Source organism: Corapipo altera, unplaced genomic scaffold, assembly GCF_003945725.1.
Source record: "Corapipo altera isolate COAL_440 unplaced genomic scaffold, ASM394572v1 169, whole genome shotgun sequence".
Lineage (NCBI taxonomy): Eukaryota > Metazoa > Chordata > Aves > Passeriformes > Pipridae > Corapipo > Corapipo altera.
This window is the reverse complement of record NW_020884946.1, coordinates 199,881-209,957: the sequence shown is the minus strand read 5'-3', so window position 1 is coordinate 209,957 and position 10,077 is coordinate 199,881. Positions and strand designations below refer to the sequence as shown.

Below are 10,077 nucleotides of genomic sequence, written 5' to 3'. Positions count from 1 at the left end.
AGCTGAGAGCAAAACCACACAGGTCAGAGCTCCGAGGTGAAGTCTGATAGAAGTGTTGCTGGTAGTGCTCCTGGTTACAGGGAGATCAGAGCCCTTGCACAGATGGAAGGGCAAAGTGCACGGGCTCCAGAGAACCCTTTGAAAGTTTATCAGCCCTGGTACTCCAAAAAATGCCTGTAGGTGCCTCATAGCTCTATGTCAAATTGTGTAGCCCACTCAAAACCTACTGGTGCAGATCTCAAGGCACCCTGTGCTCTGCAGACAGAAGAAGAAGCTGGAACTTGAATCCTGTGCAGAAGCAGCTTTTACTTGTATCACATCCAAGAGAAAATTGGCCCAGAAGCCAAATTTGCATGAACAAACTCTGCTACCAACCTCCTATCCTCCTCCTACTGCCCCATGACTAACCTTCCTCTCCACCCTTGCAAATAATGCAACCTCCCAGCTTTGTTCTCTGAGATTTCCCAGAGCCCTGCAGATGCTTTCCCTTCTGCCTATCTCTGGTGTTACATCCAGGAATGGCCATTTCTCCCTGCAAAGGTTATCTAGGTTTGAAGCCTCCTCCCCACGGACAGATTCATAAGGTCTCTGATGAGGAACAGCAGGTCTTTGTTCACTCTCAGTGCACGGGGCTGTAAATCCTCGGAGGGTGACCAGGGAAACCAAGACCTGGCTGCCCCAATAAATCTCCTGGGGTGGCTGCTGCAGCCATCCTCTGCTCTCCAAGGGCCGCAGGTTCCCAGTGGTCTCTGCAGTTGTGGGATAGAAAATAAGCCTTTTCCAGAAGAAAAAATATTTTTTGATCACTTTAGTTAAAAGGTCACCTGGAAAAGCTGCTGGGGGTGTTTGGGAAAGGCAAGAGAGGATAACAGCCTTTGGAGCTTTCCTCTCTTTCTTGGCTAAGCCAGTGTGGATCACCTGGGTTTTGTGCATTAAGCTGGAAGTGCTGGCAAAAGCCCCTGTTCTGGTAAACCCGGGGTTACCCCCACACTGGGTGTTGGTGCACCCACCTGGAAATGACCTGGGATCTGGGGAGAGGTGGGGAGGGTCTGAGCTGACCAGCACAATCCAGCCAGCATCCTACAGTCTGGATGTGGCTCTTGGGCTGGGTCCAGCCTCTCCCCATCTTTTCATAGAATCATAGAATATCCTGATTTGGAAGGGACCCACAAGGATCATCAAGTCCTGGCCCTGCACAGGACAAACCCAAGAATCCCACCGTGTGCCTGAGACTGTTGTCCAAACACTTCTTGAACTCTGGCAGGCTTGGTGCTGTGATCACTTCCCTGGGGAGCCTGCTCCTTTTATCTTGCTCTGGCTTCAAAGAGGCTGAGAGAGGACAGGGAATGGCCTCTGGGGCACTAAGTGACACCCAGGAGCCAAACCCTTGTTATTGTACCAACACTTGCCACCCAGTCCTTCCCAACACTGTGGTCCTCCAAATATGCTGTGGTTAGTGCCTTCACGGACCTGTCCATGGGAGATAAAGCTCTTGCCTCATCACTGCAGTGCCTGGTGTCTCTTGCAATGCAGTGGGGTAACTCTGAGAACTTGTTGCACCAGGATGTCATCCATTTGCAAAGCTGGGAAAACATTTGCTGGACCGGTGCCTTGGCATCACCACCTGAAACACAGAGATGCAGCTGACAGCACTGGGCTGAGCCCATCCCAGCTGAGCGTGACAGGCTCTCCCAGCACTGCTGGGCTGTGAGGAGCTGTTGATTTACTTATTTATTTTTTTATTACAGTTTTCCAAGTCTGCTCTTTCCCAGGAGTAATCCCTGTTTAACTGTCATCCAGTGGTGTGAAGGAGCCTGGTTTTGTGGCAGTAGGACCAGATGGTGACTGGTGAGATCCGTGTACATGTGCCAGCTCTGCTCTCATCTCTGTGTCTTAGCTCAGGCAGGTCTCCCCATCCCTGCTTCCTTCTTGGTCAGATGGGGCATTTACTCTTCCTCTGCCACTGGAATGAAGGATGCTCCATGTCTGCAGCCCACATGCTTTCCCTCAGAGCAGGTACAGTGGAAAGCACATTCACGATGCAGGTTTGAGGCAGGTATTGTCCCCCAGGCAATTTTTATTCCTGCCTCTCCTCATTACTGCTCTCATTGTTAGTCTTTGTGTCAGACTCCCTTTAGGTCTAGCTGCCTGGCAAGAACAAGAGCATGGACAGATATCCAGGACTCTGGATGTCTGTTGAACCCCAGCAGCAGTGGAGGGAAGCCTGAGGGAACTGATCCCTCCAGCTGCTCTGACTTTCCTGGTGTTCCTGCTGCCATGATCATCAAGGAAAGGCCTGCTGGTTCCCTGGGCCTTTTTTTGCTCAAAGTGACAGCTCCTATGAGCCTTATAGCCCTTGGATGCTCCTTCCTCCTCTTGTTCTGCTGGCAACCATTTAATAAATAAACCCTCCAGTGATGCTCTTACTGGCAGCCCCGTGATGCAGCAATTTGGATTCTGCCTTTTCTTTTTAACCAGATTCATTTTCTTCCCCCTCCAGGCCATTGTTAATGCCTATGGAGGAGCTCCCAGCTCCTCCTGCTGCCTCAGACATCCGAGCACCACTTCTCCTGCTCGCCCAGACAACTGGCAGTCTATTTGTTTTCAGTCTCCCTGGAACAAGCCTGGCCTTTTATTTCCTTGCTTCCTTCTGCCCTGCCAGCAGCCCTGGAGCTGCCTTGTCAAAGCAAGAGAGGAGAAGAGTTATGCTCCACGAGCTGAGATGCAACTGGCACTGGTGTGAGATGGGAAGCAGGCTCAGATTTGGCCATGTGGCCCAGATGTTTTTGTTTTGATTTATTTGTTTGCTACTTTTCCTGATGCCTGCTGCTTTGCTCTGGAGGATCTCAGCTTTTGTTTTAAACAAATCAAAACTAATTAAAAAAAAAAAAAGAAGGGAAAAGGAAGAAAAGAAAGTGTTGGAGGAAGCAGTGACATTTAGAAATGTATGCAAGGCAATGTGATGATGTTTGCCTCAGTCTGCTGAAAGCTTGAAACAACAGCTTGGAGGAAGGTCGAGGATCTCCCTCTTGGCTGTCACCCCTTTCCCCTGCCGCATCCCCAGGAGGGGTCACAGCACACCAGGCTCACTCCCTTTGCACTTTCCCCCTGCAACCATTGAGTGGATATTCTATGGCATTTTAACAATAACCAAACGTGAGGATTTCACATGGTTCTGGGAGCTGGGACTCAGAGGCTTTGCATTTTTGGAGGAGCAGCCAAACTGGAGGAGCTTTGCAAATCCTGCACGCTCCTGGGCTGAGCATCCACTCTCTGTACCCTGAGGTGGTGCCTCAGCTTTGCACCTCAGTTAGGTGGAGCTGGGGAAAGCATCATCAACTTAAAGCTTGCAGAAAAATATGGTTTAACAGCTCCCTGCCTGCAGTTCCATCTCTTTAATGAACACAAGCGCAGATCAGAGTGAGGCACAAGCTGAAAAATTCAGATCCCAATCCAAAACAGGAATGTGCCAGCACTTGGGTGTGTAGTGCTGGAGCTGGAGCCTGACTCACTTGCAAATAGGGACCCTTTGCAAAACGTGGATCAAGGTTCAAATTCCTGTCCCCCCTCCAAAATTAAATAAAGGTTGAAGAAATTCTGAGAACTCAGTGTTTTGGGTCTGGGCCATCTAAGAGGGGTGAAGTATGTGCTTAAGTGCTTTGTTGAATAGGAAGAGACTTGAGCACGTGCTTAATGTTTTTAAGTGCTTAGCTGTTTTTGTTGAATCAGGGCCTTGAGGCTTTTAAAGTCAATACTAACCCCTTAGGCTGCATCTGAAAGGATTTGGAAAAGAAGTGGCATCCAGATACTGCTGGATATTTGACTGCTGAGCTCTGCATTCCTGCTTTGAAGGCTCTGAATCTGCTCTCAGTGCTATTCCAAACCATCTGCATGACTTGTCCCCGATCATCAGGTGGCTATGAAGGCAGCACGGTGAGTTATGGACAGTTCACCCAGGCTCTGGCACTACTCATGGAGAAGTCCTGCAGTTTGCACTGGTGATCCCAAGGCAGCATGGTAACACCGGGATTGCTTCCCAAGGGCTTGCTTGTCTCCAGGACCCTCTTCAATCCCAGCAGGGACTGTTAACCTTCTCTCTAGCTTGGACCTAGAAATTCTCATAGGATTCCTTCATCTACTTACTGTGTGAGCTGTGTCTGTTTTTAAGGCAAGTCTGAAGCTAAAGGCTTAAATACAGAATGGCAGTTATAACCAAAATGTTTAAATTTAAAAAAAAAACACAAACCCACAGCAACTTTGTAGTGTCACTTGGTCTAGTGGAAGGTGTCCCTGCCCATAGCAGGGGGGTTGGAACGAGATGATTTTTGAGGTCCCTTCCAACCCAAGCCATTTTGTGATTCTATGATTCGATGAGGTGTAATGCTGTTTTGCTGGCCCAGCTGAAGAGGCCCACTGCAGGCCCGCTGATGTCCTCTTTTGGTGCTTGTAACCAGCTTCTCCTTGCTGTGAGAGCCCCTGAAGCCAGTTGGGTTACCAGGAGTGGGTGAGCATGAGCTGTGCTGGCTCCCTGTGGGTGATGTGGGTGAGGGAGGGATCACAGGAACACAGCTGGCTGATCCCTCACCAACAGCAGGGAACAGAGAATAGCTGCAGGCAGCGAGCTTTTCAGCCAGCACAGATGCTGCTGGAAAGAAGGTGTCCCCAAAAGCCTTCAGCAAGAGGATGGATGTGAAGCTCATCCACTGAAACAGGGTTTTGGTGACACAAGAGCTGGAACTGGCAAGCAGTGTTTGAGAAGAATGAGACTCCAGAAAGAAGTGGGAAAAATAGTCACTTTTTCTGCTTTATAGGTAAAAGAATGTCTGAGGCCAGGATGGGAATAGATGGAAAACTTATGCACAGATGAAAGGCTTGAAATGAAATAAATTATGCATGAGACTAGCAGTTGGAATCTGAGAGCCACTGGGAGGTAATCATCTGAAAAGTGGGAACAGTTCTGGGCAACAATGTCAGCCTGTGGCAGAGGCAACCAAGTGGTTACCAGAAACTACCTTTGGAAGCAAAGACAAAGCTGAAATCACAGGATTGGAATGGCCTTCTCTGGACAAACCAGACACCTCTCTCCCTGTGTCCTGTGTCCCATCCCCTGTGTCCCTGTGTCCTGTCTCAGCTCTGGAAGGACAGGCAGGCAAACTGCTGGGTCAGTCTGGGACAGGGCTGGGAGTGCCATATGAGAGAGGCTTTGATTTGCAATGCCAACATCTTTTGAATTGAAATAACCTCCCCAGTGCTGCCTTGTTGTTTCAGGCTATTTTTCTAAAAAAAAACCCCAAAAAAATAAAATTAAAAAAATGCTCCTGTCTGCACATCTGATGCTAATACAGCAAATGCTAACACAGAGATGCAGTATGTCCTGAATGAATAGCTCAGCTGTGAGAATCAGATCAAAGTTTTGGGCCAATAATTTCTGGAAATTGAAATGCCATTCTTTTCTCTTGCAGGTTTGCAGATGCTTGAGCTGATAGAAAATTCTTTCTTCCAGGATAAAGCTTTCATTAAGATTAAAAAGTGTTATTCCCTCTTAAGCCAAGATTGATAAGAGGCTCAATAGTCAAAAAAGGATGGAACAATGAAAACAGCAGAGATTCAGGTACCTTTGCAGGTCGGTTTGCACCTGGATTCAGATCCAGTCTTTCACAGAACCACAGAATTGTTTAGGTTGGAAAAGACCGTTGAGATCATTGAATCCAATATTGCAGATGTGTGCTTTTATGGGACTCACTGATGCAAAGCCTGGAGCCAGTGACACCTTCCTTCCTCCAGGCATGTGCCTTAAGCAACAGCGAGAGATCTGTGTTTGTTCTCCTGAGAACTGTGGAAAAGGAATTATTTCAGGCAAAGAGGTTTCTGTTGGTTTTTTTTCAGTGACTCCTTGACCCCTTGTTGTTGTTGTTGTACACTAAAGAGGTTACTTCTGTTAACCCTCTGAGTATGGAAAACCTTCAGGGAGACAATGTGTGGGGTTAGAGCTGAATATTTTAGGCTAAGTTCTTAAATGCAAAATGAAGTTCTTTAGTGCAAAGAATGGGAGAGTGAGATGGTGAGAGCGAAGGGATGTACTGAGGAGCACCTTGCAGGCCAATAATTCCATACTTCCACAAGGTCTTTTTAAACCTTCCTCTTTTATACGCACCATCTGCTTTAAAGAGTGAGCCCAAAATGACAGGGAATAATCCACCTGATCTCTTCTTCTTCTGCCTCTGCCACTGAAGCCTTGTGACCTTGGTTATTTAGCCCGCCTCAGCTTACCCACATACAACAGAAAATTAAAAGACAGTTCATGAATTGTGCTGTTTGGTGCAAACAAGATCCATGCAGGTTGCCCCTGATTAATCCTCAAGGGCTACTTTTCACTGGTAGTGCAGCTGATGTACAGGACCCTTTGTCCCAGTGAGCATCAGCTGAGACTGAATGAACTCGTTTAAAGGCTGTAAGAGTAGAATTTACGGAGGAGAAAAAAAAAATCCTTGCTGCTGCTGTCAGGTTTGTATGAACTAAAATGTCTTGCAGGCACAGTTTGATCTTGCTCAGCTTCCCACCATGTGCAGGAAGGCTGCTTGGAAAGCCTTCCCATGAGTATTTTTGCCCAGCTCCAGGCTCCCATCACGTGTCTGGCTTCAGCTGAGTGGTCCCAAGGCCATGCAAAGAGCACAACTGCAGCCCTCTCTGCCTTTGTCACAGGCAGTTTGAATGCAGATTGTACTGCAAGTTACATCCTTTTTCTGGGAAGGGCTTTGCTTCGAGCATGGACCTTTGTGCTCCTGGTTGAACACTGAGCTGGGGCTGTTAGGGATGTGTGGCATGGTAGGAGCAATGATTCAGCCCCAGGGTGGGGCTGTTGGGCATGAGAAGCTTTCTCCTCCTCAGGCTGATCCAGTTCCTTCTGTTGGAAATTTTTCCCAGACTGTCTGAATCTCAAGCTGTATTTTAAGTCCATCTCATCTGTTCTTTGACTCCCAGTGGCTGATTCTTCACAGTTTAACAGATATTATTCTGCAAAGTCTATGCTGGTGAGGGCTGTTCCCAGCCTGATGTGCTGAATGAAATCTGGCAGCATAGGTGCAAGGAGGCATTAAACTAAGTAGAAGTCCATGTATCCAAAGGTCAGGCGTTTTAAAACATAAATATGAAACCCAGGCGAGGAGAAGAAAAGGAGTCAAAATATGAGAACATCAGACATGATATTGGTAAGGATGAATTGAAAGTAATTGCAGCAGAACTCAACTGACATCGTCCGTTTGGTGATGGGGAGGAAGGAAAAAAAAAGTGAGAAAGAAAGTGTCACTTGGAATAGTCCAGCTCTGACTTCATTTGAGCAGTGCCTGTGAGCCTGTGAAGGGAATGCAGCCCCCGTCAGTCAGCATTAGGGTGTGATGTATGAGGTGATTTGCTAAAATGCTGGTAAAGTTTCTTTATGGTGAACAACAAGGGCAGTAGCTTCAAGCTCTGCTTCTTGTCAGCTGTGAACATCATAAGTGACACTGGTTTGTTTAACTCCATGTTCCCCCTCCCCCTGTTGTCCTTATCAAACCCTCTCTTATCCTTGAAACAGAGGTTAAAATGGAGCTGATCTTGCCTGGGTTTCATAGAATTGTAAAATGATTAAGGTTGGAAAAGACCTCTAAGGTCATCAAGTCCAACTATTAACCGAGCACTGCCAAGGCCACCAATAACCATGTCACCAAGTGCCACATCCATACAACTTTTGAACGCTTCCAGGGATGTTACCTGTCCTGGGCAGCCTGTCCCAATGCCTGAGTGCCCTTTCAGTGAAGAAATTTCTCCCAATATCCAATCTAAACCTCCCCTGGTGCAACTTGAGGCCATTTCCTCTGCTCCTGTCACTTGTTACTTGGAAGAATGAGGCCGACCCCCACCTGGCTACAACCTCCTGCCAGGTAGTTGAAGAGAGCAATGAAGTTGCTCCTGAGCCTTTTCCATCTTCCCACCCTTTGTATCCAATTCTGTCACAGGTCTTCCCTAATCTAGGGACCAGAAGTAAGCTTTGCATTGCCTTTGCCAGTCTGACACCTGACAGGCAGTGGGCATTGCTGAGCAGCACAACGACACCTCGCTGGGCTCGGGGCTCACCAGCCCTCCACAGGTTCTGCAAGAAGTGGGTCTTTCATGGCCTTGGGGAGCACCACAGTGTTTGAGGCAGCAGTGGGTGATTCAAAACCAGCCCTCTTCCTGACACAACAGATGGGCTGCTGCTGCTAAAAAAAAAGGAAATGAATGTCATTGCATGGCTCGTAGTGTGACAGGAATGTCTGGAGAAGCTCTAATGTTGCTTCTCCACAAGCAGCTGTTGTCTGCATCCTCTTCTGTGGCCTCCTGGGTGACTTCTTGCTTTGCAAACAGTCCATCCTTCCTGCCACATTCCCTCTGGATGGAGGTTTTTGCTGGAGGGTTTCCTGCTCATCTCTCCATTCCTGCACGGCTCTGCCTTCTTAGTTGTGCCAGTGCAACTGCTCATGCTTGAAAGCGGATCACTGAAATATCTGGGTTAGCAAAAAAAGGAAAGAAGAGGTTATTTTTTTTTTAAACTCAGACCAGAGTAGAGATCTGCTTTCCAACCACAGTCCCTGCACAGCTGTTGGGACAATGACCTGCAGCAGAGGAACAGCCAAACGTAGGAAATGCCCAAATAAACAGTCTGGAGCAGAGAAGGAGATCGCATCGCTGTCCTGCCTGAATCCAGCACATGTTCCCCTTTCCTGGGAGAGGTGGGAGGAGTCAGATCATCGCAGTGACTCCAAGGGAAGTGTCTGTCCCTTCACCTGGCACATGGGCAGTGGCACTGAGGGGGGAGGGCAAGTGGAACTGTGTGTTTTGATGGGAGACCACAGTCAGAGCAGATTAGAGCAAGGGGAAACTGGTCCCTCGAGGGACCTAATCAAGCTGTCAGTGGTCCCTAATGTGGAAGTCACTTGCAGTTTTTGCTGCAGCACCACAAACATGGTAATGTTTTGACAGGCTGGGGCAGTGCTTGTCATCTGAATATCATGAGTTTGTGTGAAAGATCCTATCCCACTTTTGAAGAATTTGGCCTCTGCACCTTGTTGACAGCATAGAAATGTTTCAGTGCTGTCCAAATGCAAGTAAATAAATGCAGAAGGCTGAGGCTACATCGTAGGTATGCTGCTGTTACCTAGCACCCAGAGAAATTAGTTTTGTTGGACAAAAAATGGAAACACCAGCCAGGATATTTTGCTTCAGTTTAGCTTGTTTGCTGGAATTACTTGTGGTTAGTAATGAGCACAAGGTTCACTTGTAATAATAATGTAACCATGGTAATGAGATAACACAAGCTGCTGCCAGACTGATTTGCTGATAAGATTTATACTCTGTTATATTACCCAATGCAATTAAGAAATGCTCGGGAAATTAACATTAGAATAGATTAAAATAAAGTATCAGAGGTGTAGTGGCAGCTGTGGGTCTTAAGCATGGTCCCAAAGTGGACGTGTTGCTGTGTATTCGATGGGCTGTGTTTCAGTGAGCAAGGAAAGGGTTTGCTTTCATTTTCCAAGCAGGGAATTGTCATGTTCCTCAATTCTTGCAATTTATGGCACTCATTTTAGTGTGACAGGTCAGAAATGAACCTTGGAAAAGCAACAAGTGTTAGTTGGCCTCGTTTAATCTAAACTGAATTGGATGATCAACAGGGGTGGATGAGGGAAAGGCAAATGTATGAGTTGGGATACAGGGGTTCACTCCCAGAGGGAAGGAAACGAATAGTGAGATGGGGGTCAGAAACTCTTTCCCCTTGCCTGAGTGTTTGGGATTCACTGTCCATCATGCCAACCACTACTTTCTCAAAGCTCCTTTTTATATTACCAGAGGCAGCCACTTAGTCTTTCTTGTCTTGTAAACTCAGAGGGGCAGGGACCATCTCTTCATTCCCTATATGTGAAATGTGAAGAAACACAGCATTTCTGCCACTTAATAATATAATCATAAGAGCTGAGGTGGGATAATCATAAGAGATGAGCCATTTCATAACCGCCTCTGTACCAGACAGAATTACATCTCTCACAACATCCTAGCAACACA

General features: G+C 47.3%; 1 long non-coding RNA gene across 1 annotated transcript in view; it reads left to right on the top strand.

The window, feature by feature from the left end:
- The first annotated feature begins 3,142 nt into the window (after positions 1 to 3,142).
- The window catches only part of LOC113956257, a 25,917-nt gene continuing 18,982 nt past the window's right edge, over positions 3,143 to 10,077 (top strand). The window contains exons 1-2 of the long non-coding RNA XR_003530787.1: positions 3,143 to 3,156; positions 9,871 to 9,877. This is a non-coding gene — a long non-coding RNA (uncharacterized LOC113956257). The remainder of the gene's footprint in view (positions 3,157 to 9,870; positions 9,878 to 10,077) is intronic.